This window comes from Protopterus annectens, chromosome 2.part2 (genome assembly GCF_019279795.1).
Source record: "Protopterus annectens isolate FY-2018-M chromosome 2.part2, PAN1.0, whole genome shotgun sequence".
Classification (NCBI taxonomy): domain Eukaryota; kingdom Metazoa; phylum Chordata; order Ceratodontiformes; family Protopteridae; genus Protopterus; species Protopterus annectens.
In genome coordinates, this window is record NC_056730.1 from 365,648,839 (window position 1) to 365,676,721 (window position 27,883).

The 27,883-nt window shown below is 38.4% G+C and overlaps 1 protein-coding gene across 1 annotated transcript in view; it reads right to left on the reverse strand.

Annotated features, from left to right (window-relative positions):
* Positions 1-27,883, reverse strand: part of SMAP1 (small ArfGAP 1) — a 3,101,511-nt gene that overhangs the window by 3,041,697 nt on the left and 31,931 nt on the right. The window lies entirely within an intron of this gene.

The following is a 27,883-nucleotide window of genomic DNA, read 5'->3' on the forward strand; positions in this document are numbered from 1 at the left end:
ACGTACAGAGTTTTATAACTTACAATGGCTGTGAATAGTGCATACCCACTCTACTAGATACTGCCTCTAGTGTTCCATGAATAATATACAAAACTGTCCCCACTGGCAGGTTCTGCGAGTCCTATCTGGAGTACTTTGTGAAACAAGTTTGACAACTGTGCCTTAAGTTACCTGTTGAAAAGTCACAAAGCATTTGACTGACAAAAATGCAAGCAGACAGATTCTGCTGAACCTGTTTAGATTTAACCTAGGCCACCCTCTGGGATACAAACAATTCAGCTGATAATTAAGCATCCACATAACACACTACACAAAAAATAAACTTTGAGTAGTACAGAAAGTAACTGTAACAAAAAAACAAACTAAAAAAACATGCAGCAGTCACTACAGTTTCACAGCAAAATAACTAAGAAAGCAGGAGTACAAAAGCCAGTCCTATACTGCAGGATGAGTAGATAGTAAAAACATACAACATAAAATAAAAGAATACAGACATGTTCCAGGTCCATTTCCCATACCGCAAATGAAAACATCATAATCAATGTCAGTGCTCTTAGAAGAAGATCTCCAGCTCAGAACTGTGCCCAAACATTTCTGAAATTCTAAGATGCTGGACACTCATTCTGCATGCCCACACAAAGTCAGTACATAAGAGGAAGCAGACATATCTGCAGACCTATCACTGCAGACACTGCAACTATAAAAATCATCTGTAAGAATGAGGACCATAAAGCCAAACAGTGTAAGAAGGGTTTCCAAAAGAACAGTGAAAAATGTTTCAATTGTATCATTCACCTAAAGAATTTATTGCTTCCAAATGGTAGGATATTGAAGATATTCTCTAAAGGTACCTGAAAAAGCTGAGCTAACATCAGTAAAGTCAATCATAATCATTCCAGAAGGCATGTTGCATTACATATACAGGGCACATCTTTGTTGCCACCTCCCCCCACCACCACCATTATAGAAGGAAGTAGTGGTCCACAAAAATCACAGAAAATGACAGGGCAAAAAACAGCCATGAAGATGACAGGATAAGAAAGAAATTATGTATTGTTACTATTATGCAAGAAGCCTAGAATTTCTGGACAGAAGTATACAAAAAGATTAAGACAGAAATTAGAGGAAAGAAAGACACTTTCACAAGAAAAACTGTCAAAAGCTTCAAATGTTAATTTATGTTCATTAATACAACAGTTTCAAGAAAAGACATTATATAGAACAAGAAACCTTGGGCCATTTGGAAAAAGAAGTGACTGAGGAAGTGCAAAAATATAAATAAATCTAGAGATTTTTAAAAAGTTTAAAAAAGAAATATAGACTTAGGAAAGAAAGGTCTGGTATGGTGCAATATTTAAGCAAAGGAGAAAGCCAAATTAATTAAGACAACAAAGCTGCTGCAAAATATAGGCAAAGGAGCCCAGCATACCTCTCAACCTCTTAGGGCAAGAAATCTGGACAAAGCCTTATATAATGGGAGAGACGAAGGCCCAAAAATATGGACACATTTTAAATATTGCTCTTATAAACTTAGAAAGCTGCTAGAATAACAGGATTTGTGTTAGCATGCATTTTTGAAGGATATGAAGTCTGAAACTCAACTGCATGTCACTATTTAGTGACTTTAATCCTCAGTTCATCCCAGTGTTTTGCCAGAAATTTTTTTTACAAGGAACAGGACAAAAATATGAGGTAAAATTCTGGAGAGATGAGGTATGCGGCACCCAGTTAGGGGAAAATTTCACAATACAAAAAACAAGATCACAAAGAGGGAATGTAGAACAGAAGATTAGTAAAGTAGAAGTTAAAAAAAAAACAGAAGTGAAGTTATGGAATACCTGTGAAGTGAAGGATTAAGTGTAGAAAGTCTAACACAGGTTATGTCACAATATGATAGAAATACGAGTCATGAGGAACAGGACACATCTGAGGAAGAAATATGAACATGGGAAAGAAAAAAAAGGGATCGAATACGGTGCAATAATTATGCAAAGGAGAAAGCAAACAATCAATACAAAAAAGTAGTACCAAAGACGTTTGAAGAGAAATACAGTTTAATGCATCCAGATATGGACATTTTTACAATACAAAAAAATAAGAAAACAAAGAGGAAAAGAGGATTAGCAATACAGAAGTTAAAGAAATAAAAAACTGAAGTTATGTATTACCTGCAAAGTGAAGGATTTAGTGTAAAAAATCTAACTCTGATAACATCATAGCATGACAGAATAATGAATCCCCAAATTAAGGAGAAACCAGTGGAGCGGGAATTATCTGATCAGTTGCCATAGCCTTCAGTAGGAAACCAATACAAAATTTTAGTTGGAGTTGCACAGCAAGAGAAGAAACAGGAAACTGTGGCAACTCTGATGCAGTCAATGCTGTAAAGTTAACAGGCCAGTGAGTTCCCATACGAAACAGCAATGGATGACACAGGCTGAAGTTGAAGAAAATATGGCACAGGAAAGAGTTTTCTGGAACTTTCTATAGAATGCCCACAGGAAACAAAGAAGTCAATAAGATCCAAAATTTCAGAAGTTTGATAAAATAAATGAACATACCAATCAAAATTGTTCATATAAATTCATGCGACATAACAGAAGTAAATAGGATATATCACTGTGCAGCTAATTAATAACAGATAAAGTCTTACCACAAAAACAAAGGGCAGTAAGGAAAAGGAAGGGGAGAAATCAAACGCCATCATGGAAGTATCGAATAGAGAAAATTATAAAGCAATTAAGACAAGAAGTGACACTGTCAGAAGAGTACAGAAGAAGAAACAGATCAACAAAAATACTCAGAAAGATAGATGTGATAAAAGCAGTGAGCAGTATCAGAACAGACCAGCATCTACTGCACACTACTGAAAATAATAAACTAAAGATAGCAGCACAACTTAGAAGATGTATAAATAAATATAAAGAAAAATAAAGGCAATTTACTGATGACCCAAAAAGTTTTATAGACAATTGAGAAACAAGGCAAAGGAATATAAACACCACCAAAAAAGAAGAAACAGACACATTTTGGAGAAATATCTGTGAAGATCCTGTGAAACATAACAAAGATGCTGAATGGAGAGAAGTAAAAGAAATGTACAAATGTACAGGATATGAAATAACAGCCACAGAAATTGAAACAAAAGTGCAAAATCCCAGGCCCGGATGCCATACCTAATTTCTACCTAAAAGTATTAACATCTTTACATGAAGATTTAGCTATGAGGGGGCGTGGCTAGGATGCTGAACTGATAGCTGCACTTCATTTCAGCTCTCTTACCTCAATACATTTCCTGACAGGAATTTTACAAAATAATATTTAATTTGAAGAAATTTTTATTACTAACTTATTTCTAATAACTCTGAGCATCTATAAGAAAAATTTTATCGTCAGAACTTGAATAATTCCTGTCAAATTAATTACTGGAAAATCAGCACCAATATCAGCTTTACAGCATGAGTCATCCAAGGAATACAGCACAAGACTCTTCTCTCAAAAAGACCTGCAGTCTCTCATTACAAATATACAGGAACTTACAATAAAAATCGACAAGATGGACAATAAAATAGATACTTTTAAAGAAAAGTGCTCACAACAACTGGAACAGCTTCAAGAAATGTTTACACAACAGAAAGGACAGATATCACTTATTGAACAGTCATTAAGTGACATTGACACTAGAGTCCAAATAGAAGAACAACAAACTGAATTCTTACTTCAACAGAATACATATTTACTAGAAAAGCTTGATGATATGGAAAACCGAACAAGAAGAAATAATATTAGAATATATGGTCTACCAGAAAAATCTGAAGGGGACAATATGATAAACTTTCTTACCACCTGGATACCAGATGTATCAAAAATACCTGAAGCTCTTTCATATGGTATAGAACGGGCACATAGATCACTAGCAGCTTCTGGAAATGCTTCTTCTCCGGGTAAGAACAAGCCGAGATCTATAATTGTGAGACTTTTTCTACACAAGATAAAGATCTTATATTAAGAAATGCTTGGGCAAATTCTCCCATCAAATACAATGATTCATTAATAAGATTTGACAATGATTATTCTACAAAGGTGGTTTCAAAAAGAAAAGAATTTCTACCAATAAAAAACCTTGAAGAAAAAGCAACTGAAAGTCCATCTTTTATTTCCAGCAAGACTGAAAGTTTTTCTACCAAATGGAATAAAAATCTTTGAAACAGTAGATTCAGCAATAAAATACCTTACCAACAACAACATCCTAACACATGAAGAATCTATGGACTGGACAATAAGTACACGAAGAGAAATGCTGAAGTAAATAATTGGAAAACTGTTGAGCAAAAGAAAAAAAAACTAAAGGACAAATAATCTTACATATGTTATATTCTGTAAAAATCTAAATAATAATACTAACAACAAAAGAAAAGTTCTTACTGTCTTCAAGTTACACCAAAACAGGTACTGTTTTCAATTATATTTTAAATGTCAAAATTAGCATAAATGTAAATACATTTATCTCAAATCACATCAATATACTAAGCATAATTTAAACATTACTCTATTTTTCATTATTATCCATCTATTATTTTCATATTCTTAATCAGAGTAATCAATGCATAATAATGTTCCCAAATAGTTTATTTATTTATTTATTTTCTCTCTTTGTGTTTTGTTGTTTTTATTTGTTCTCTTCTTTTTATAAAATCTTCATTAACTTATAATATTTTAATCAGTATATGGTTATATTGCTTAATAGGTATAGTAATGGCTGCTATATAACTTATTATTAGTTACATCCCTGATAGTATTACTTTTTATAAGTTAAAAGTGTCCCTGTTTGGATAAACGCTAATGCTGGGCAGAAATGTGTTGCTTTTGAAATTAAGTATTTCAGTTAGGATGTATCATAAGACTACTTTAAATAATCTTAAAAGATGTTCTGCCTTTGACCCATATGCACATACTGATATAGTCCAGTGAAAAAATATGTTTTAAGTGATATTTTGAGGCTATAAGTCATGTGTGTTGTGGCTCCAGACATCCGGAGTTGAAAGATGCTTGTGACTAGCTTAGATATCCTGTTGTCTTTTCTTTTGTAGAGAAATAAGGCATAGCATGTTTAAAATGCAAAGTTTGACAGTTGTGAACACTACTCTGTAAACTAGAGTGCTTGCATGCCACTACATGAGTTTGTCACCAAATAAGAGGAGGGAAAAGAAAAAAGAAAAAACACATACCTTTTTCCCGCTTGGTTCTCGAAACAATTTAACAGCCACAGACATCACTAGAAACTTGAGTTACTTATTGCTTGTCGCATTTACTTGTGTACGCCATCCCCTGACTCTTTCTAATTGATGTCTAGTCAGAAAATAAGCTAGGTTCACATTTAAAGATACAGAAACCTAAATTCATTCTAAGGAAACAAATAATATAAAAGATTCATATAAATATACACAGATATTTATTTTTGAAGCACTTTCAGTTTATGGCTACTGATATCTTCTAGCACCTTGATAGATAAGGACATATATCTGCTTGTCTTTCTATCAGTTTAGATTTCCAGACATTTTAGCTATCCCTTACTATGTTTTATACAGCAGAGTTTAAAAAGCAGAAATTAATCATCAGCAAATAAAATCACTGCTGTTTTACAAATTCTCTAAAGAAACTAGTAAATGTCAAGCAACTGACAGGTTTGTTTTGGGGAGGGTTGCCATTTCCCACGCTGGTGCTCCTGCAGAATACTACTGATGTCCTGCTGCCAAGGTATGCCCTCGGGTGGGCAGGTGGGATGCAACAAGAAGGTTGGATGTGCATTTGGCAAATCAAACATTTAGATGGCGTTATGGTATACTAGATGGAGAAAGTGGAAGCAATGATTGTATAGACAACTATAATGAGTAACATAACAACAGTGGATTTGACCCGGTGTGTCAATTATACAATGTTTATATCCCATGTGGCTTTGGGCTTTGTCGAAGCATCTGTGTTCTACACACATATTGTGTTGGATCTGATTTGAGTGGAAGGGGGAGAGGCTTAGCCCACACCCTAATTTGTTACTGGGTTGCCATGCATTATGGGCATGCATTGTGGCAGGTACTCAACAGGCTATCCATCCTTAGATGGCTCATGCTGTTCCCGTTTGCTCATCTGAATGGTGACTGCGGCTGTGCTCTTCTTGTTATGTTGCCTGGCTGTGGCTTCACCCTTCTTATAATATTGTCTGGCTTTTTACATTATCAAGAATGACACAATACTAGTGTATGCGGGTATATCATGTTACTGTTAGTGTGGACAAGGATGCTTGACAATGCAACTATGATTCTTGGACCTTTCTGCAGACGGGTGTGTTGTCTGGCAGTTGAGAGCCTGGTTGTTCCTGATCAGCAGACCTGTATTTTTGTGTTTCAATGTGACTGCATGAAAGGATGCCAGTATTGGTCTGCACGTTTGGTGGGCAGTAGATTCGTTGGGGATTGATTTGAGGAGACACTTGTATTATGGCTGGGGCACTTGACATTTGATAAATGTATCCTCTCAATGATGCGTTCTGTCTGGTCATTGGCTGTAAAACAGCTTTTCTGAGAAATATTGTTGTGGTGCCAGTTAATGATTTGGATTAAATGTTTCTATATACAGTCATGAAGCAATTGCCAGGATAAAATGGTACTATTGCAGTGCATGGATCATCGTGGCTGTCCTCCGATGTTGGAGGAAAAACAAGCTTCTTGGACACCTTTTTGATGTGGTAAAGGTGTTACCCCATGGTTTGAATATGTTTTGTCTCTTTGCTGCAAAATGGGTTGGGAATTTTGGCCTGTAATATTTTCGTACATGGTGGTTTGAATCTTGGCAGCTTCCATTGTTTTGATGTGTTCTCCGGTATACTTTTGTTCAGTCATAGGATTGAATTACTGGTGTTGAGTAGGTCAGGATTGTATCTCCAGCACTTGATGTCAGCAGATAGACTCACTGGTTGGGTGTCAGTCTAAGCTGTGGGAGTTGATGTGTGATATACATAGATGTTTGCTTTGAGGGTGTGGTCAAGTGCGCTGCAGTTTTACCTCTGTACTGTGTCAGTTTTCATTGTGCAGGGTCCCTCTGAGGGTTGATGGAAGTGTTGGCAACAAGACACTCAATCAGGTAACAACATTATGAGTGGTCTCTTGGATAAGGGAGCTGTCTAAATTGTGATCTTGTTGTCTCCAGCCATGGGAATTGTCATTGAAAAGCTGAAAAATGCAATCAGAGGAACATATTTAATGTCTACTAAAGAAATATTAATATACTTATACATTGTATCGCATTTCAGTTTATGTTAAACATGAAATATGATGTGGTTTCAGAACTATTCATGTTTTTATTCCAATATGACTTTGCAAATATTAATTTAAACACTGGTTTCGGACTTGGGTAGTCTAAAACAATTGCACAACAATGGTACTGTATTATACAGTAATGTCAGTAAATAGTTTTCAACAGATGTATGAAATATACAGTTATAGATTTTAACATGATGTTTATTAATACCCTAAATTATTTTGAAATGATACTACCTTAATCTAAATATTTGTACCGTTTTGAAACCTGCTTAGAAGTAAGTATTATTGAATTACAATAAGATGAGTAAAGAATATATGTATATATTTTAGCTGATTAGATTATCTTAATATATTATTCAATTATCTGTATTTAAAACTAAGAGGATAAGAGAAACTGATCCAAATATTATTTGTGAGGGTAGAAAGTTTGTTTGGTTAGATTCACTAACCAAACAAAGAGGTATATTACCTCACAGCAATAGGGAATGGTTTTTAAGGTTAAGAATTACAAGTTTGGAAGTTCTTTGTTTTTTTTTTATTCTATCACTTTGGTGTCACTCAGAAACATGCAAAAATCATACAAGAAAAACTTTTTGAATTCTGTATCCAAGATGGAACTAAGAATAAACAATATTTACATAAACGTACACATAAAACAAACTTAAAACTAGGAAATGAAATGTTTATCCATAAATGTTAATGGTCTAAATAAGAGTAATAAAAGGAGAAGCCTATTCAAGTACATAAACTTACATAAACCACAAATAGTCTTTTTACAAGAGACACACTTATTAGATAGAGATATAAACAACTTAAATATTAATAATTAGACAGTACTAATAAACTCTCAATACAAAACAAAAAAAAGAGGAGTAGCTATACTACTTCGCAACTCAACTATAACACCTAAAATAATTACTACTCATCAAGATACATCAGGTATGTTTTGTCTAGTTTCAATAGAGTTAAATAAGAGAATCTATCGTTAGTAAATCTATATTGGATCCCAGGACTAGGATTAAAACAGTTAAACAGCATTTTGAAGAGATAATTCATTTAACTAAGGGTAGCCTGATATTGGCAGGAGACTTCAACTGTATAATGAATGAAAAAGATACAGATTCTAAATCCAAAAGAAGAAAACAACCCATCTCTAAAGCACTATCAAAATTTATAGATACATTGTATTTAAAAGATATAAATGAATTTGCAGAACCAGACTCACTAATCTTCACATTTTATTCTCATAGATATAAAACTAACTCTAGAATTGATAGAATATATGTTGCCAATGACCTAATAACAAAAATTGACAAAGTCAAAATCATAAATTGTCCTTTATCTGATCATAATGCCATAGTCTTTGAGATAGAGCTTACACCATTTTATTCAAATCCCATTACTAGGATACCTTCCTATATCACAAAATTGAGAGATTTCAAAGAATTTTATGAAGAAACAATCAAAAACTTTCTAGAAATAAATCACACAGAAGATATTTGAGAAATATATGTCTGGGATTCATTAAAAGCAGTTACATATGGGAAGATATTATCCTGGTACATAAATAAAAGGAAGTTATGGAATAAAGATATGCTAGACTTACAAAACAAAGCAGATAAATTGAAACTGGAAATACAAAAGGGTAATGCTACTCAAGTTCAAGAACTTACACAAATCAATAAGAAGTATACAGAATTGCTACACCATAAGATTATGATTAACTTAGAAAAGATAAAAATAAACTCATACTCTACTAATTCAGCACACCTGAGATACTTAACTAATAGAACAAAAAAAAATAATTAAATCTAAGCAAATAAAAGAAATATTTATTCCCAATACTAACAAAAGAGTTACGGAACTAAATGATATTTTAGAAGCATTCAGACTCAATTTAACATTGATAATTCCATAAATACTCAAGATACACCTACTAAGGATATAAAAAAATACTTAGAAAACAATATTCATATTAAATTAACACAAGAACAAATAGACATTATAAACAAACCAATCAATATGACAGAATTAAAATCACAAATTAAAAGCTCAAGACAAATAAAGCACCTGGCCCAGACAATATGCTACCAGAAATGTATAAATTAATACCCAATCAAGCCATATCTTTATTATTAAAAGTATATGATATAGCCAATAAAGATTTGAATATACCACCCTCTTGGAAATATTCATTGATATCCCCAATTATCAAACCAGATAAAGATGAGAAACAGTGTTCCTCATATAGGCCAATATCATTACTCAATATAGACTACAAGATGTTTATGGCTATATACGAATAGGATCAAACACTTTCTTCCTTTCTTAATTCACAAAGATCAAACAGGTTTTATTAAAGGAAGAAATACTTCAGATAATATTAAAAGAATACTAACATTAATAGATTACAGCAAACATAAAGTCCTAAATTTAAATGTAATCTCATTAGATATTAATAAAGCTTTTGATTCGGTTAATTGGAACTTTCTTTCACTAGTTTTAAAAGAATATAACTTTCCTTCTAATTTTAATAATCTTATCCAAATACTATATGAAAAATCTACTGCATATGTTAAACTGGGATCATATAGATCAGGCCCTATAACAATAAAAAAGGGAACTAAACAAGGTTGCCCTTTATCACCATTGTTATTTGCATTACTCATAGAACCCTTTACAAATCAAATCAGATCAAACAATAACATAAAGGGCATTTGTATTAATAAAATGTTAAACCTTAAAATCCAACTCTTTGCTGATGACATACTATTAACTCTCTCAGATGCAAATGAGTCTTTGAATGCTCTATTTAACTCCATGAATAAATTTCAAAATATTTCGGGCTTAAAATTTAATGAAAACAAAACTAAAATTATGCCCTGTAATTGTAAAAAAAATAATATAAACAAAAGATTTTCCAAATATATAGTAACAGAAAGTAAATTATTATATCTGGGAATAAATCTACTCAATGAATTAACAGATTCTCTAATATTTAACTATAATAAAATACTAGACAAAATAGAACAAACAATTGGTTACTGGAATAAATATATCTTTTCAACAGCAGACAGATTATATCTTATTAAAATAATCATATTTCCCAAAATATTATACTTAATACAAAATTTTTCATTGCCACCTCCCAAATATATTATTCAAAGATACAATAAACTAATTTTAAATTTTCTATGGTTTCCAAATAAACCCGTATAGCCTTAAATAAACATTTGCCAGATTGGGAAGATGGTGGAATTAATTTACGGATATTAATTTATATATTACCTCATCTGTTATTAAAAACATAACACTATGGTTAAATAATTCATACACACCTATATGGAAACAAGCCCATGAGCAGATTTACATAGAAATCAATTATAATCACATACAAGACAACTTAACAGTAATACCATCACCCCTTATATGGATGTTAAAAGATTATTTTTTAGGGAAAAGGAATAATATTAATAAATTGCCATCAAACTATGTAAGTTCTACACTTTCAGTGTTCAGAACATATATAAACAAAATACCAAATATTAATTCTTGGATTTTTCTTATTTTCCTATAGCTTTTACACCAAATATTCTAGATACATTCCAAATATCTAAAATAAATATACTTAAAGAAGAAACATTACTCTTTTGGCATCAACTTATAGAGAAAGGGAAAATTCTAACAAAGGAACAGATAATTTATAATTATAATATAAATAAAGACAATTGGCTGTTTTTACAAAATCTAAGGCATTTTCTTATAAATAAAATAGAACAAATGCAACCTTCAGTTAGACATGAAGCTCTAAAACTCATTGAATACCTTATTCTTATCACAAAACAGCCTTATCAGGGTACAGGTTATTTGTCTAATATCTATAAAATTGTTAAAAAAACAAAAAAACTATCATGAAAAATCATACTGGGATTATTATACTTTAATAAACAACCATCCTCCAGTTGAAGAAGAAAAAAGTAATATTCTAAAATCTTCCAAATTTTCTACATTATCAAAATACTGGCAATTATTCACTTGGAGATATCTACACAGAAGTTTCTATACACCACATAGGTTAGCCAAAATGTATTCTATTGAAGATCAATGTTGGAGATGCCATATCAAGATAAAAGCAGATTGGCAGCATGTTTTTATGAATGTATATGTCTCAATATGTACTGGAAATCCATTAATTATTTTTTCAGACTGTTTATAATGATAATTTTCAATTAACAAAGTCTTTAATTTTATTCAACTCTCCTATTCCAAACTGTGTACCAAAAAGACACTAAAATCCTATGGTCACTATTGGCAATTTCACGTAAAATCATAACTATACACTGGAAAAATGAGGCTTCGCCTACGTTCAATGAATTTGAGACTTTAACAACAACAGTTGCTCACATGGAAATATTAACAGTGAAGAACAGAACTAAAAGATCTACTTCTTACTATTACTCTTGGATGAAAGTACTGGAAATACTTGAAAATATCGAAGAAGATATATCATCTTATGTTTCTAACTCTATATAATATAGAATTTCAATGTTATTTGCATAGACACCAATGTAAATAGTTATATAATGGTTTGAAGTTAGTAATGTTTTAGAATTGTAAATATGTTATTTATCTTTATTTCATGTAATGTTTAAGACATCTTATTTGAAATAATAAAAAAAAATATTTAGTAAAAAAAAGATTTAGCTATGAGTAAGAACTATTTATATGGAGCACCATAAACAAACACCAACCTCGTTAACAGGAAAAATGATACTCCTCCTTAAGAGTGAACTTGCAAGTTAAATAAGTTGCTTTTCAACAATGTATAAACTATACACCGGGACTGGATATCGGCAGAGTTTACAGCCATTTAGAAAAAAACTCAATCATGGGAATAGAACAAAAGGGTAACAAAAGAAAGTCATATAGAGCAAAGGTTCATTTTCTGTTAAATAAAGTCATAATGGAGAATTATAAAAAAAGGAAGAATCTAAATATGGTATGTAAAGACTACAAAGAAGCATTTGACCGCATCCCACATTCATGGAAAAAAGAGTGCTTACAGATGTATAAGATACACTCTGCAGTGACTGATTACATTACAGTGACCATGAAACAGTGGCAAACCACTTTGCAGCTAAGCCATGATAAAGGATAAATTATTATCCCAAGGATAAAAAATTAAAAGGGGGATATTCCAGGGTGACTATCACCACTGCTCTTTTGTTTTGTCCTTAACCCATTAAGCTGTCTACTTAACAGAGTAGGTCATGGCTACAATTTGGCTCCCAGAAAAGAAAAAAGTGTAAAGACTTATTGCCGTCTCTTTGTGGATAATTTAAAACTGTGTTCAGCAGATAAGGAATTAAAAGCACAAATGCAAGTAGTCAAAACTTTCTCAGATGATATAAGAATGTCATTTGGTCTTGATGAATGTGCAAAAGCAACCTCTAAAGCAGGAAAGCTGCAGCACCAAGAAAATATCAGTTTCGGACAGGAACGTGATATAAAAAAACTTGAGCAAGAGGAAGTGTATAAATATTTGGGAATTGATGAAGGATCAACAATAAAACGTACAAATGCAAATATAACTGAAAATAGCTCTAACATCTAGGAACAAATTCCAAACTATAAACCAATTTGCTCTTCCTGTTCTAACTTACAATTTTGGGGTGACTGACTGGCCCCAAAATGTACTGGATCAGCTGGACAGGAAAACAAGAAAAATGCTTCATGTTTATCAAATGATTTATAAAACCAGTGTTTACCAAGATGATATACTCCCTGTTCTAAAGGAGGTATGGGCCTTCTCGAAATTGATTACATGTGTAGATCTGCAATCAATGGACTACCTACATATTTGCTGATCTCACAAGATCCAAACAGAGAGAAAGTTTTAAAACCTGAGAACAAGTCTAAGATGACGTCCCTGCATAATTTAGCAGAAGCATTATCAGTGTCAAGCAGGAACGAAAATCAGACCAAAAGTAGATAAAAATCAAGGAGCAACTGAACGAGCCAAAAAACTAAAGAAAATACAAGTTAAAGGATAAGATGAGAAGGCAAGGAATGTAGAAAATACATAAATATAGCTGTAAATACGGAAAACTCCAGGAACAACCTCATTAAAAAATGGAACACATTGCCCACTAATACATCAGCCACAACATCCTTAGTTCAGTTTAAGAAATCTCTAAAAACACAGATACAATCTAACTGGATCCGTAACTGTGACTCCCCAGGCTAGTCAAACTTCATCTCCTTCTTCCTCACCTAAGGTAAATACTCCCCCCTTATTTTCAGGCAGTAGACTTCTCTCTTTTCCTCTCAAAAGTTACTACCTTTCAAACTACAGGTCACTCTGTGTTTAGTGTAGATTCATGCTACACCAAAACTGTTTATAACATTAGATCTGTTAGATTAGGCTGTTATTTATGATTGTAAAATATCTGGCAGTTCATCTTTGTACCTGTAAGGTGTACCATTTTTTCACCCTACTTTAGCTGATGTACCGTTTACATTGTTATTATTCTAATTTCATTGATGTAAATTGTATTGTGTTATTCTTCTGTACCTATGAAAATCTACCTTATTTATTCTATGTTATATGTGGAGCTTTTCTCCCCGTGGCTCTGCTGAAAAATGACTTGTGTCCAGTCAGACTTTCCCAGTAATCAAATGTAAAATAAATAAAAAAATAAATGTTGATCAAGATTTAATGCAGGAATAGTTAAGGAGAGGTGAATTTAAACCAAAAGAAGAAAGGTTAACATTGGCGGCTCAGGGCAGTGGACTACATACATGTCAGTTTATAAAATCCATTGAACATGTCAGAGAAACAGACAAATGCAGGTTTTATAAAACAGAATTGGAAACAGTCACACATCTTGTTGCTGGGTGTGACACATTAAATGCAGAAGGCCTGTACACTGAAAGGCATAATAATGTGGCAAGACTGTTGCATTGCGGATTGTACAAACATTATAATACTGAAGTAGACGAGAAGCACTGGAAACATTAGCCACAAAGCATTACAGAAAATAATGAAGTTTATATCATATGGGATCACCAATTCCAACAGTTCAAAAAAATAGATGCCAGAAAAACAGATACAGTAGTCCAGGAAAAGAAGACACAAGTAGCATTGATCACTGAAATTACTGCACCCAGTGATTACAGGGTCTTACGTACAGAGAGGCAAAAAGTGATAAAATACCAGGATTTGCAGGCAGAAACAAGGACAGTGTGGAAGAAGGATACCCAGACAGTTCCACTAGTAGTAGGAGGAATGGATCTCATAAAAAGAATTTACTATCATACTTAGATATGTTACCAACACATGGAACCTTGAATGAATTGCAGAAGGAGTCAATTCTGGGCACATTGCAAATGCTCTGGCTAACAAAGACTGAAAGAATATTAATTTCATGAACTTTAATCATACTTTGACTTAGGAATGGGGTCTATTCTCATCATGGTATTAGAAACCCAAAAGTTTTGGAGAAATTAAAGAGAGGAATCATACCAGAAGGCATGTCAATGTCACACCATGAGTTATTGATGCCGGTAAAGCAGTTAAACACAGAAATTCATATCTTTAGCATGTTGTGCACTGGTTGGGGGGGGGGGGGGGGGCTGACAATGCAAAAGTCCTTACAAACACCACTGTATCTGTACAGGTTACTAATTCACCTCTCCCGACATTAGTTATAGCAGGCGTTGGAGGTCAATCTGGGATCACCCACAAAGTATGTCTCAGATTTTAAAAGAAGGAATACCTTTATCAGAATGAATCAATATGATTCAGTGGTTATCTCAACAATGACGGACTACTTGGGCAATGGATATCCTATGGGAAAAGTACAGTTGTGTACACCTACCATAAATGTAGATGTTCGAGTGTCTTCACTGTTGCAGTCATAACTGTAGGGTGCTCCTGCCGGCAGGCAGCCCGAGGTCGGCCAGAATCCCAAAGTCTGGGTCCGGCGTCGGCTGAATAAGCTAGTATCCTGACGTCAGTACGCCTTGGTACATAGCCGTCAGCCGACGCCATCTTCTCCAGCCTTTCTTGCCCTAGATGTCAGAATACCTCCAATAAATCAAAAATGAATCCAACAAAGGAAACACAAATACACCACAAAAAGGAAAAGAGGGGATAGGAGGGAGGGAAACCCCGACTGCAACAGTGAAGACACTCGAACATCTACATTTATGGTAGGTGTACACAACTGTACTATGTTCTTCGTGTTTCACTGTTGCAGTCATAACTGTAGGGTGGAATCCCAAAGCAGTGTAGAGAGGGAGGAGGCTTTAGATAGAAGAAGGGAGGCAAGAATACCCTGCAAGACAGCAGAGGCAAAGCCTGCCCTAGACTTAGAAAACAAAGGGAGATTGTAGTGCTTGGAAAAAGTATGCACTGAACTCCAAGTGGCAGCTTCAAGATATCCTTGGTAGGTACTCCTCTGAGAAAAGCTGTAGAAGTAGCAGCTGCTCTAGTAGAATGACTTCTAATGGTTCCAGGAAACTGTTTACCATGACGAGTGTAACAAAATCTGATCCCATAAGCAATCCATTTGGAAATGGTTTGTTTAGAAATAGGTTTTCCAAGTGAACTGGAGGCAAAGGAAACAAACAGTTGGTTAGACTTTCGGAAATCTTTAGTCTTGTCCAAGTAAAATCTTAACTGCCTGTGCACATCCAATGAATGCAAAATCCTTTCCCCTTTATTTTGAGGATTTGGAAAGAAAGTAGGAAGGTGAATTGTCTGATTCAAGGCCACTTTCGAAATCACCTTAGGCATGAAAGTAGGATTGGTCCTAAAGGATACTCTGTCCTGATGGAAAATAAGGTAAGGTTCCACAGCCATAAGAGCTTGCAACTCTGAGACCCTTCTGGCAGAGGTCAAAGCTAACAAAAGAACAGTCTTCCAAGATAGAAACTTAATATCTGAAGATGCAGCAGGCTCAAAAGGAGGCAAAGTAAGTTTTTCTAAAACATAATTAAGATCCCAGGCAGGGACCGGAGGGGTCCTTGGAGGCCGCAAATTCTTAGCCCCCCTCAAAAACTGCTTCACCAAAGGATGTGAAAAAACAGGAGGATCAGAACTGAAATGTGCAGAGATAGCAGAAGCATGAATCTTAATGGAAGAAAAAGAAAGTCCCTTAGATAAAAGCTCCGAAAGGTAAAGCAAAATAGAGGAGAGATCAGGAACCTGAGGATCAGAACCTCGGTCCTGCATCCAAATAGAAAACCTCTTCCATTTAGAGGCATAAGATTTCCTAGTGCTAGGCCGTCTAGCTTCCAAAAGAACATCCAAAACTTGTTTGGGAAGACTAGAGGCAATCAAATTCCTTTGAAGAGCCAAGCTGCCAAGCAAAGGGTCTTGAGGTTGGAATGTAGCAACTGACCCTGATGCTGGGACAGAAGCGAAGGGTTCAGTGGAAGAATCCAAGGAGGCCCCGAGAACAGGAGTTTTAGAGTCGGATACCAAAACTGTCGAGGCCAATTTGGAGCACTCAAGATGAGGAACTTGGGCTTGTCCTGCTTTATCTTCAGTAGTACCCGAGGCAGTAGAGGAAGAGGAGGGAAGGCATATGCAGACAGACTTCTCCAACTGAAAGACAGGGCATCCACTCTCCATGCTGTTTTGTGGAAGGACCTGGTGCAAAAGCGAGGCAGCTGATGATTGAGATGGGATGCGAACAGATCTATCTGGGGACATCCCCAAACTGCAGTAATCCTGTTGAACAAGTTGGTGTCTAGCATCCATTCGTGAGGATCCGAAATGTTTCTGCTCAGGCTGTCTGCTAAAAGATTTTGTTTCCCTTGAATGAATTGAGCCTGGAGATGCAGATTCAAATTTAGAGCTGTGTCCCATAAACTCATAGCCAGTCTGCAAAGGGGGTAAGAATGAGATCCCCCCTGCTTGTTGATGTACCACATGACCGTGGTGTTGTCTGTCAATTAGCAGAGGCCCTGGTTGTAAAAGGTGCTTGAAGGCCAAAAGGGCATTTTGAACTGCCAACATCTCCTTCAGATTGATGTGCCAGTGAAGATGGTCCTTTGTCCAGGTTCCTTGCTGGCAATTGTCTAGAAAATGTGCTCCCCAAGCATAATCCGAGGCATCCGTGGTTAGGATTTGAGTAGGTTGAGGGAGACGAAAAGGTTTTCCTTCGTTTAAAATGCATGCCCTGGACCACCAGAGGAGTTCCTTCTGGAGGCAGGGGATCAGAGGAATCAGAATATCCAGATCGTGATAATGCTGTGACCATACACTTTTCAGATACCATTGAAGCTTTCTCATGTGAAGTCTTGCGTTTGGAATCAACAGAATGCAGGAAGCCATGTAGCCCAGAGCCTGCAGGAATTTCCTTGCAGTGAGCTGAGATAGAGTTGCCAAGGTGTTGAAAGTAGAAGCCAGCTGAGTTTGTTTTTCTGGAGTGAGGTAGGCCCTTTGTAAGGTTGTGTTTAAGAGGGCTCCCAAGAATACCATTTGTTGAGAAGGGATTAAATGTGACTTTTTTATGTTCACTGAGAATCCCAGTAAGAGGAGAAGACGTTGAACGAAGTCTAGGTGTTGAAGCAGAAGATCTTTGCTTTCTGCCTGAATAAGGCAGTCGTCCAAATAGGTGTAAATCTGAATCCCCTGAAGTCTGCAGTAAGCCACTACTGGTGCCAGGCACTTGGTGAAGACTCTGGGCAGTAGATAAACCAAAGGGCAGAACAGAGAATTGAAAGTGCCTCGAACCTGCCTTGAACCTGAGGAATTTCCTGCGTTCTTGTCTGATAGGGATATGCAAATAGGCTTCCTTTAAGTCCAATGTCACCATCCAGGCGTCCTGAGAGAGCATTGGAAGTAACTGTTGCAGAGTGAGCATCTTGAACTTTGGAATTTCCAAAAAGGTGTTTAACACAGAAAGGTCCAGAATAGGTCTCCAAGAGTTTTGTTTTCTGGGAACCAGAAACAGCCTTGAATAAAATCCTTTTCCCATTTCCAAGAGTGGAACAGGCTCTATGGCTCTCATGGCCAGAAGAGCATCCACTTGAGTTAAGGCCTCTGACCATTGAAGTTTTGGCAGATCTGGCCAACCGTGAGTCCTTGGCAAAGTGTGAAAGTGGAACTTGTAACCTTTTAAAATCACATCCAATACCCATTTGTCCTGGGTAATATGAGTCCAATTCCTGTAAAAAAGAGACAGTTTTCCTCCGAGAGGGGCGTCCAGGTAAAGAGGTCCTGAAGCCCAACCGAGAGAGTCATTGAGTCTGTTTTCTTTGAGATTGGGATCTGTCTTCTCCCCTTCTAGGTGAAGAAGCAGTCCATTGTCTAGATCTGTACGAGGTCTGGCCTTGACCACGGCCTCTGGAGCGTCTATATCTTCCCCTTTGAGGCCTGTCAGACGTGGGAAAGGACCAATTTTAGTGGGCCAATTCCTGGAAAATCTAGGAGGCTGAACCTGCAAGAAATCTTTTACAGTCTGCATGGACTTTGCCTTTTCTTCCATCTTTTTAATAACTTCCTCAGCCTTAGAACCAAAAAGAACATCATGTTGAACAGGGGCATCTAATAATTTAGCCTTAACCTGTTCAGGCAAACTTTGTTCACGAAGCCAGGCATGTCTCCTAATCACAGTACCAGAGGCAGCAGCCCTGCAGGAAGCATCCAAGGCATCAAAACCACAATGTAAACTATGCTTGTTAACCTGTTCAGTAGCATGCAAAACATCCTGAAGTTCCTTATCCTCTGCACAAGCAGGTACGAAGCAAGCTTTTGCTTTAAAACAGACAAAAGAAATTGCTGGTATTTAAACATATGAAACTGGCAATTCAATGCCCTTACAGAAAGGGTAGCAGAAGTATATACCTTTTTGCCCCACCTGTCTAAAGCACGAGAATCCTTCTCAGAGGGAATAGGATTTTAGAAGTAGCAACCTTAGCAGCCTTAGAACCCTGAGAAATAGTTTCAGGGTCTGCAGAAGGATTTTTAAAAGAAATAAATGAGAGTCAGGAACCCTATAAAATCTATCAGGCTTAGAAGGAGCAGGAGGCATGGAATCAGGATTCAAATTAGCCTCAGAAAAAGCATCATCCACAATGTCCAAAACAGGAGGGATAGCTAAAGGCCTATGCTGAGGAAGAAGAAGAAATTCTCTAAGCCTCTTTTTGGAAGCAGAATATTCCTGTCCTTCCCAATGAAAATGTTCCCTCATCTCATGCAAGGTTTCCCCAAAAGAAAAATCCTCAGGTGGAGAGGCCGAGGGCAAAGATTCCTCAGCATCCGAATCCTCATAAGGGGGGGGAAGGAATAGTCCTGATCAGAGGAAGAAGCAGAAGAGACAGAGGCCTGGTCAGAAGAATACAGAGTAACATCCTGTCGAGGCCTTTTCTCAGGAGGGGGGTGAGAACCCCTAATCATTGTAAGCAAGTCTTCAGCCATCCTCAATAATTGTTTTTGTGTCTTGGGAGTGGATTCAGAAGCAGCTTGAGCTGAAACTTTAGACTTAGAAGGAGTCTTTGTCTTTGTCTTTGCCTTTGAAATAGTAATGTGAGTAGGCCTGAAAACCCCCTCAGAAGCCGGTACCTGCACAGCGGTTCCGGACCCATCTGAAGGAGCGACGTCCGAAGGTCCTGCAGCAGTTAAAATAGTGGGCCTTGATGGCTCCCCATGGGAGTCCGTATCGGCCATCGGTTCAGAAGCGGCAGACGACAGGGGCTGCAAAAGCGCCTCACTGACGACAGCCGAACCGGACGCTGGCTCCAGCTGCAACGAGTCTTGTTTGGACCTCGGAGGCCTGTATTTATCTTTGCGCTTCTTTTGAACTCCGGTAGTATCCGACGACATTCTGTAATTGAAGCGTCTTCCAAAATAATTTAAAGCCCAGTCGTACCTGCGTTTGATAGTACGAGAGTTGAACCTGGCACAGAACCGACAACAAGAAACGTCGTGGTCAGGGCCTAAGCAAGGTAGACAGTAAGAGTGGAAATCTTTATGAGGTATTTGTTTCCCACACGCTATACAATTATTAACTTTTTCTGACATCGGAGGAACAAGAAAAAGATTCCCCAACGGGGTACTTAGCTTTGAGAAGAGAAGTAACAACTTCGGACCGACAACAACCAAGAATGCTGTTCGAAAATCACCAACCAACGTTTTGCGAGCTGCTTTCCACCGCACGGCAAGAAAGACTGGAGAAGATGGCGTCGGCTGAGGGCTATGTACCTAGGCGTACTGACGTCAGGATACTAGCTTATACAGCCGATGCCGGACCCAGACTTTGGGATTCTGGCCGACCTCGGGCTGCCTGCCGGCAGGAGCACCCTACAGTTATGACTGCAACAGTGAAACACGAAGAACATCAAAAAGTGGCATATATATGCAGAACCAAAACTATGTCTACATTTGCATTTGATTTATGAGTAATGGCACAACAGCTTTTCTAAATCAGCTCACATGGTGACAACAACTCTAGTGTGCTGAGACAAGGTAGCAGAATGGTGTCTAATGATAATTTGCAATCCTGGATATGGGCTAAAGACAAATAAAAGAGTGAGCGAAAGCATGGAATCTGGTGGAAAGGAATCCACTCTCTCCTCACAAGCAACATTTAATTCATTCAGAAGCTTTGGAAGATGTCAAAGAAGTAGTTGTAAAGTACACAAACAAAGACATTATCAGGGAAAACTACCTGAACAAATAATTCCTCAGTCTGGCCAGTTAGGAAATCTGACAGGTCATTATTGTTAACTGTGAATTACAAGCATTTAAATAAATGTATTCCAAAGATGCACTCTACTGTGATAAGTACATCCACAATTCAATGGATTTTCTCCAGAATACAAATTTTTTATAGCTCCTGCCAAGGCCAAGGGGTAGTAAATGCATCAATGGGCAGATGTGCTTTATCAGTATCAAACAAGCAGTATACATGGGCTAGACTGCCGCATGTAGTTTACAATAACACATCACTATTTCACACAGCATTAGCAAGGGCTCTAAGTACCATTAATGTTGGACAGTACAGCAGCACCGTGTTTCAATGTGTGGATGGTATTCTCATTGCCACCAAGCCACATAATGTGCCACTATTGTGCCTTACTGTGGGTGCTAGAGGGTTAAAATAAATAAATAGTTATCAAACACAAACTAAAATAACAGATAAACCACAAACTAAAATAAAAGATAAACCATATCTTAGAATGGACTTCCAAGAAGGCTGCACCTTGAGTAACAGCTTAATTTCAGCTCTCCCACTGTGAAAACAGAAACTCAGAAGAGAGGGACAGTAAACTCATATTTTTTGGGAAAATTTCAGTAAATGGCTAATAAGTACACTGCCTGGATGCCAGCAAAAAAGAAATGCAGAGAACCTGAAAGAAAATCAATCAAAAAAGGTGAGGAAAAAACACTGACTGGGAAGAACTTGGCAGCTATTCAGCAAAAAAGCAGTGCATGCTCCAGCTTTGGTGCAAGACATGACTTCCAGTAACCTAGTGGAAAAAAATAAGTCAAATGTATTCAGAGTTCATTAAAATAAATGAAACACAGAAAGACTATACCAACTAAAATAACAAAAGGCTGGAAAAACTTGAGGAAGCTTTAAAAAGATATTCAGATTAGGTGATAAAAATGCAAAAATCAGAAGTTGAAATGAAGAAAAGGCTGTCTGAATATGAGACTGCTCAAGAAGAGATATTTAAAAAAATAAATAAATAAACAGAATTAGATTACAGAGCATGTAAGGAAAACCTGAGCTTTTCTGTTGTACCAGAGAAACTGGAAGGAACAGACTGTATTAATTTTATGAAAGCACAAATAAGCAACTGGCTTGGTATTCCACAGGATCATAGGAAGTTACTAGACTATTGGCCCTGAGGTCCTTATAAGCCTAGCCAAGTGTTTAGCCCATGTTTAGACAAGTCAACACACAACACCCCTGTCCGGCAGGGACACAGGTGGAATCCCCGGGGTGTATTTTCTGTTTCCCAACCAGTTATCCAGGTTGTGATTGAAAGGGAAAATGAGGTACTCTGCTTGATGTGGAGAGGGAGTGTATTCCACAGATGGAGGGAGTCTCTGGGACATAAATCTGTCCAGCCAACAAGTGCTATTGATGTCACAGACCAGGTTGAGGTCACCTGTACAGGTTACTCGAGTGGAGCTTGACTTACGGATATGCAGCAGTCCCATCAAGGCGGGGTCTGAGATTGCTCTGTATGCTAGACAGAGGTCACCTCTGAGGAGTCTGTATGAGACTGAGTAGAGGGACAAGGCTTTTACCCTATCTTTGTAGGGTAGATATCTGAGGCCCTGGATTCTTCTGGCTAGGTCTCTGTGGTCTCTCCAGCTGCTGCATGTTCTTTGCGAGGTACATGCTGAAGGGAGCATTGTACTCAATTGGCCTTATAAGGGAAGAATACAAGGATGTTATGGTGGTCAAAATGCAGGTGCCCAAATCCCTCACGACTGGTTGCGTGCTTAGGATGTTTTTATTAAAGTGATAATATGGCAGATGTCACTCAACCCCAAAGGGGATCATGATGCATTTTTTGGCATTCAGCTTGAGGCCATGCTTCTGGCACCAGTCATTTGTTTGGGTGAGACCCTCTTGGAGGACGTCCACATCACTTGGGGAACTGATGACCATGCCCAGCTTGCAGTCATCTGCAAACTTAGTCAGCCATAGCCCACTGGTTTTGGCCTGCACCTCAGAGAGGTTTATCCCGAATAACAGAGGTCCAAAAACTGATCCCTGGGGTATGCCACTCATTACGGGTCTATTGCTTGAGGTGGCTTCACCTATTTTGATTATGTGGGTTCTATCAGTGAGCCAGTTTGCTACCCATCTGGTAACATATAGATGGACACCTAGTTAAGAGAGTTTATCTATTATGCCCAAGTGGGGAACAGTGTCAAAGGCATTGGCCAGGTCAAGGTAGACAGTGTGCACTGTCTTCCCCTCATCCATGGCTTTGGTGACTGTCTCAAAGAAGTCGACCAAATTTAACAGACATGAACTCCCCTTGACAAAGCCAAACCATGTGGGGTCAAGTGTTTGCTGGTTGCCAATGTACCTGTTAATGAGGTCCATAACAATCTGTTCCATGACCTTGCAGATCAGGCTAGTTAGGCTAATGGGTCTATAATTTCCCGGGTCGGTGGAAGTTCCGCCTTTGTGTAAAGGGGTGACAGCGGCTGTCCTCCACTCAGCTGGGACAAAGCAGGTACTCAGGCTTTGGTTGAACATGGTGCCTAATGGTGCTGCAAGTTCATGCAGAATGCAGCCTGGGATGTTATTGGGTCCCACGGAGGCTGTATTTTTTTCCTTTGAGAGAGCACTGACGACCTGTTCCTTAGAGACAGGGGGGGGGGGCAGGTACTGGGGATGTCCTGATTTACTGATGGGGAACAGAGGGGTGAAGTTTTTGCTGAATCTGTCAGCTAGTAGGTTGGCTATATCTACAGCATTTGTGTTTGTGGTGTCCTTGACCACCAGTTCTGAACAGATCTGGGTGCTTCCTTTGAGATTGCGGACATAAGTGAAAAAGACCTTACGATTGCCTCTAGTAGATGTGGCCAATTTGGACTCGATGTTGGCTTTAGAGGATTTCACTAGTGCTCTTATTTGCTTGTTCAGGCTAAGGAGAGATTGCTTCCGATTGGGCACCTGCTCCTACTTGTTCCTGGACAGCAATTTTTTTTTCCTTTTGTTATATAGTTTATTTATTGCTGATGTCCACCAGACAGGTTTCTCTTCCTTGTGGAGGATGATTTTGTCCTGTCACGTATTCCTGATTCCATGTATCTACATTAAGTACTCATATAGTACTTTGGTGTAGATTTGGACATTGGTGCCAGGTCCTACAGAGGGGGAGGGGGCTGTGAAGCTGTTTATACCATCCCTCAGGAGGCTATAATCAGCTTTGGAGAAGTTTTTTTGTTTGGTCTAGACTAGATTAGACAGAACATTTATTTCACAGGAACATGTGCATTTATTTAAAAGTTTTGATATGCATCCAATAACTATTTCAGATCACACGCCAATAATAACTAAAATAAAAATGCAGGGTAATGAAATAAAAATGCAATACTAGCTCTTTCACACTTATCAGTTGAAACAGGAAGAATTTAAGGAATGCGTAGTGGAAATTATTCTGGAGTTATTAGAGAAGACAGAAATTTCTTCTGAAAATATAGTTAGGAAGTGCGACAAAATTAAAGTGGAGTTCAAATAATTCTTGTCACTTCTTAAACATATCTTTTCATAGGTTCATACTAGGCTATCTGCCCGAGGGCATTTATAAGCCTAGCCCAGAGTTTTGTGGCTTTCGCCACCCCTTTAGTTTGAAGGATACTATGCCCATTATTTTGCTGTGCCTCTGTCAAGCAGTGACACCGAGGTTATCCCTGGGGTATACCTGCGATCTCCCATCCATTGGTCAAGATTTCTCTTGAACAAGGCCAGCGAGGTGCTCTGCCTCACATGTACCGGGATTTTGTTCCACAGCATAGGGAGTCTCTGGGTGATGAATCTGTCCCTCCTGCACGTCCTATTGATAGCTGTGTTGAGGTTTAAGTCTCTTGCCCTTGTAGTTCTGATGGATTTGTTGTTTTGAGGTGAAGCATGTTCATTAATTCTGGGTTGGACATGGCCTTGTATGTCAAGCACAGGTCACCTCTGAGCAGACGGTAAGCGACTGAATAGAGCTGGAGTTCCTAGAGTCGGGCAGCATAAGACATATTTTTGAGACCCTTTATCCTTTTGGTGAGGAACTTTTGGGGCCTTTCCAATTGCTGCAGGTGTCGGGTCAGATACATTCCGAATGGGGCATTGTACTCAATCATTGGTCTGATGAGTGATGAGTACAGGGGAACGATGACCTCCCTTGATCTAGATGTGAATCCCTTCATGATCAGGTGGGCAATGTAGAAGGTCTTCCTAACTACTTTGGCAACATGAGTGTCAAACGAAAGGTTACTGTCAACCTGGGTCTCCAGATCCCTGATAACCTCTTCTGTGCTTAGTGGATTGCCACCTATATGGTAACTAGGGGTAACCTTGTTTTTCCCGAAGGGTATGACTATGCATTTTTTGGCGTTTAACTTTAGGCCATGGTTCTGGCACCAGTTATCCGTTTCTATGAGACCCTTCTGAAGGATGTCTGTGTCAGATGGGTTTTCAACTATGGTGCCCAGTTTGCAGTCATCTGCAAACTTTGTCAGCCATAATCCTCCTGTGTTTGCTTGTACTTCTGAAAAGTAGATGCCGAACAAAAGTGGGCCCAGGACTGAGCCCTGTGGGACACCACTTTTGACAGGCTTGGAGTCTGACATGGCGCCAGCAACTCTGACCCTGTGGGTTCTGTCTCTTAACCAGTTTGCAACCCATCTAGTGACGTATGGGTTTACATTTAAGCTGGTAAGTTTTTCTACAATACCCGAGTGGGGTATTGTGTCGAAAGCCTTTGCCAGGTCAAGGTAGGCTGTGTGGACTGCCTTGCCCTCATCAATGGCCTTGGTGACTGTTTCGAAGAAGTCGACCATGTTTAAAAGGCATGATCTGCCCTTGACAAAGCCAAACTGGGTTGGATCCAAAGTCTGCAAGTCCCCTATGTCTTTATTTATGAGTTCCATTATGATCCTCTCCATAGCTTTGCAGACCAGGCTTGTCAAGCTGATGGGACGGTAGTTTCCAGGGTCGGTGGAGGCACCTCCTTTATGAAGTGGGACCACTGTTGCCGTACGCCACTCCTTGGGTACGTATCCTGAGGTGAGGCTAAGATTAAACAGCTGCACTAGCTGCGGGTTTAATTCCTCATTGAGTTTGTGGAGCACACAACTGGGGACACCATCTGGTCCCATGGATGCTGTGTTTTTTGCCTTGGAGAGAGCAGTTCTCACCTGAGCATTTGAGATGTTTGGGGGACTACAATCCTCTGGTATAGATGTCTCTCCTTTTTGGGGGGGGGGGGGGGAATTTGCACTGAACCTGTCAGCCAGTATGTTGGCAATGTCTGTAGGTTCAGTGATTTTTACGTCATTTTGAACTAATTCTGAGCATATCTGGGAGTTTCCTCCCAGGTTTCTAACATAGCTAAAAAAGGCCTTATGATTGTCTTTTGAGTCCTTAGCGATTTTTCTCTCAAAATTTACCTTGGATGCTTTTATGGGAGATCTCAGTTTTTTACTTATAATGATCAGGGGTGTCTTCCCTTTTACGGATTTTGCTCTATCTTGTAGTAGCTTCTTCCTTTTGTTGTAAAGCTTGTTTATGGCTGGGGTCCACCAGACTGGACGCTTGCCTTTGGTGCAAAGAGTCTTTGTTTTGTTTGGGATTGCCTGGTCCATGCAGTCCTGGAGGTGCTGGTAGAAGGCATTTGTAAGTGATTTGGCGGTTTGAGTAATGGTTTCCGCTGGCTCGGGGGCATTGAAAGAGACCACACCAGTCTTTAGGAGTGTGAAGTCGGCTTTTGAGAAGTTCTTCACTGTGGTCTTTTTTATCTGGGGTGGGGGCGGGATGTGGACTTCCAGTGAGATTAGTTTATGATCTGATCTCACCAATGATGGGTATACTTCTGGTGTTGAACATTGTGACCCCATGTTTGTGATGATGAGATCTAGTATGTTTTCTCCTCTTGTGGGGATGGTGACTAGTTGTTCCATGGCATTTGAGTTTATGAACTCTAGGAACCTTTGGGCTAGAGTGTTGGGGCTTGAGTAGTGATCCCAGTCTATATTTGAATAGTTGAAATCACCCAGTATGATGGTGTTTGGAGATATATTTATCCCCTCCAGTGTTTTCAGGAAAGCTGTGTGAGGTTCCTGAGTTTGAGAGGGTGGCCTGTAACAGGCTACAAACTGCAGTGCAGTCTTGCCTACGGTTAATTGCACCTGGATGGTTTCCGATGCATCGTGCGTTGCTACCAACCTTGAGGTGAGGGTGTCCTTGATGAATATGGACACCCCCCCTCCTTTCTTGGTGTTGTCCAGATTTTGGGGCCGGAACGCATGACATGAGGTAAAACCTGATAGTGCCGGGGTGCTCTCAGGAGCCTTGAACCAGGTTTCAGTCACAGCACAGACATCGATGTTCTCCATACTGAGAAGGGCTTTGAGTGCGTGCATCTTGAGGTTGAGACTTCTGGCATTGAGCAGCATTACCCTGAGTTTTTTTCCTTTTTTGTGTTCTAGGGTGGTAGGTTTTGAATTTGAGCCCTGCCTAAAAAAGGCACAATGGGGGTGGCAAGAGCCTTTGCCAAAATCCGGAAGCCCAGGGGTGACAGGTGCAAGCCGTCCCTTGTGAAGCAGCGTGGCTTGTCCAGCATGTCATCCCAGGCAGACAGACATTGGATCCCCTTTGAATGACACCATAGTTTAAGCCAATTATTAAAGCTGATCATCTTGTCTTCGTATTGTGGCATCATTCTTGGTGAAGGTAGGATACTGCTCAAGGTCAGGGTCATACCTGCCTGGGCTACATAATCAGAGAGCTCCTCTATGTCTCTTTTCATGTAGTCCAGGGAGGTACGTCTCAGGTCGTTCACACCAGCATGGACAATGACTGAGTCATACT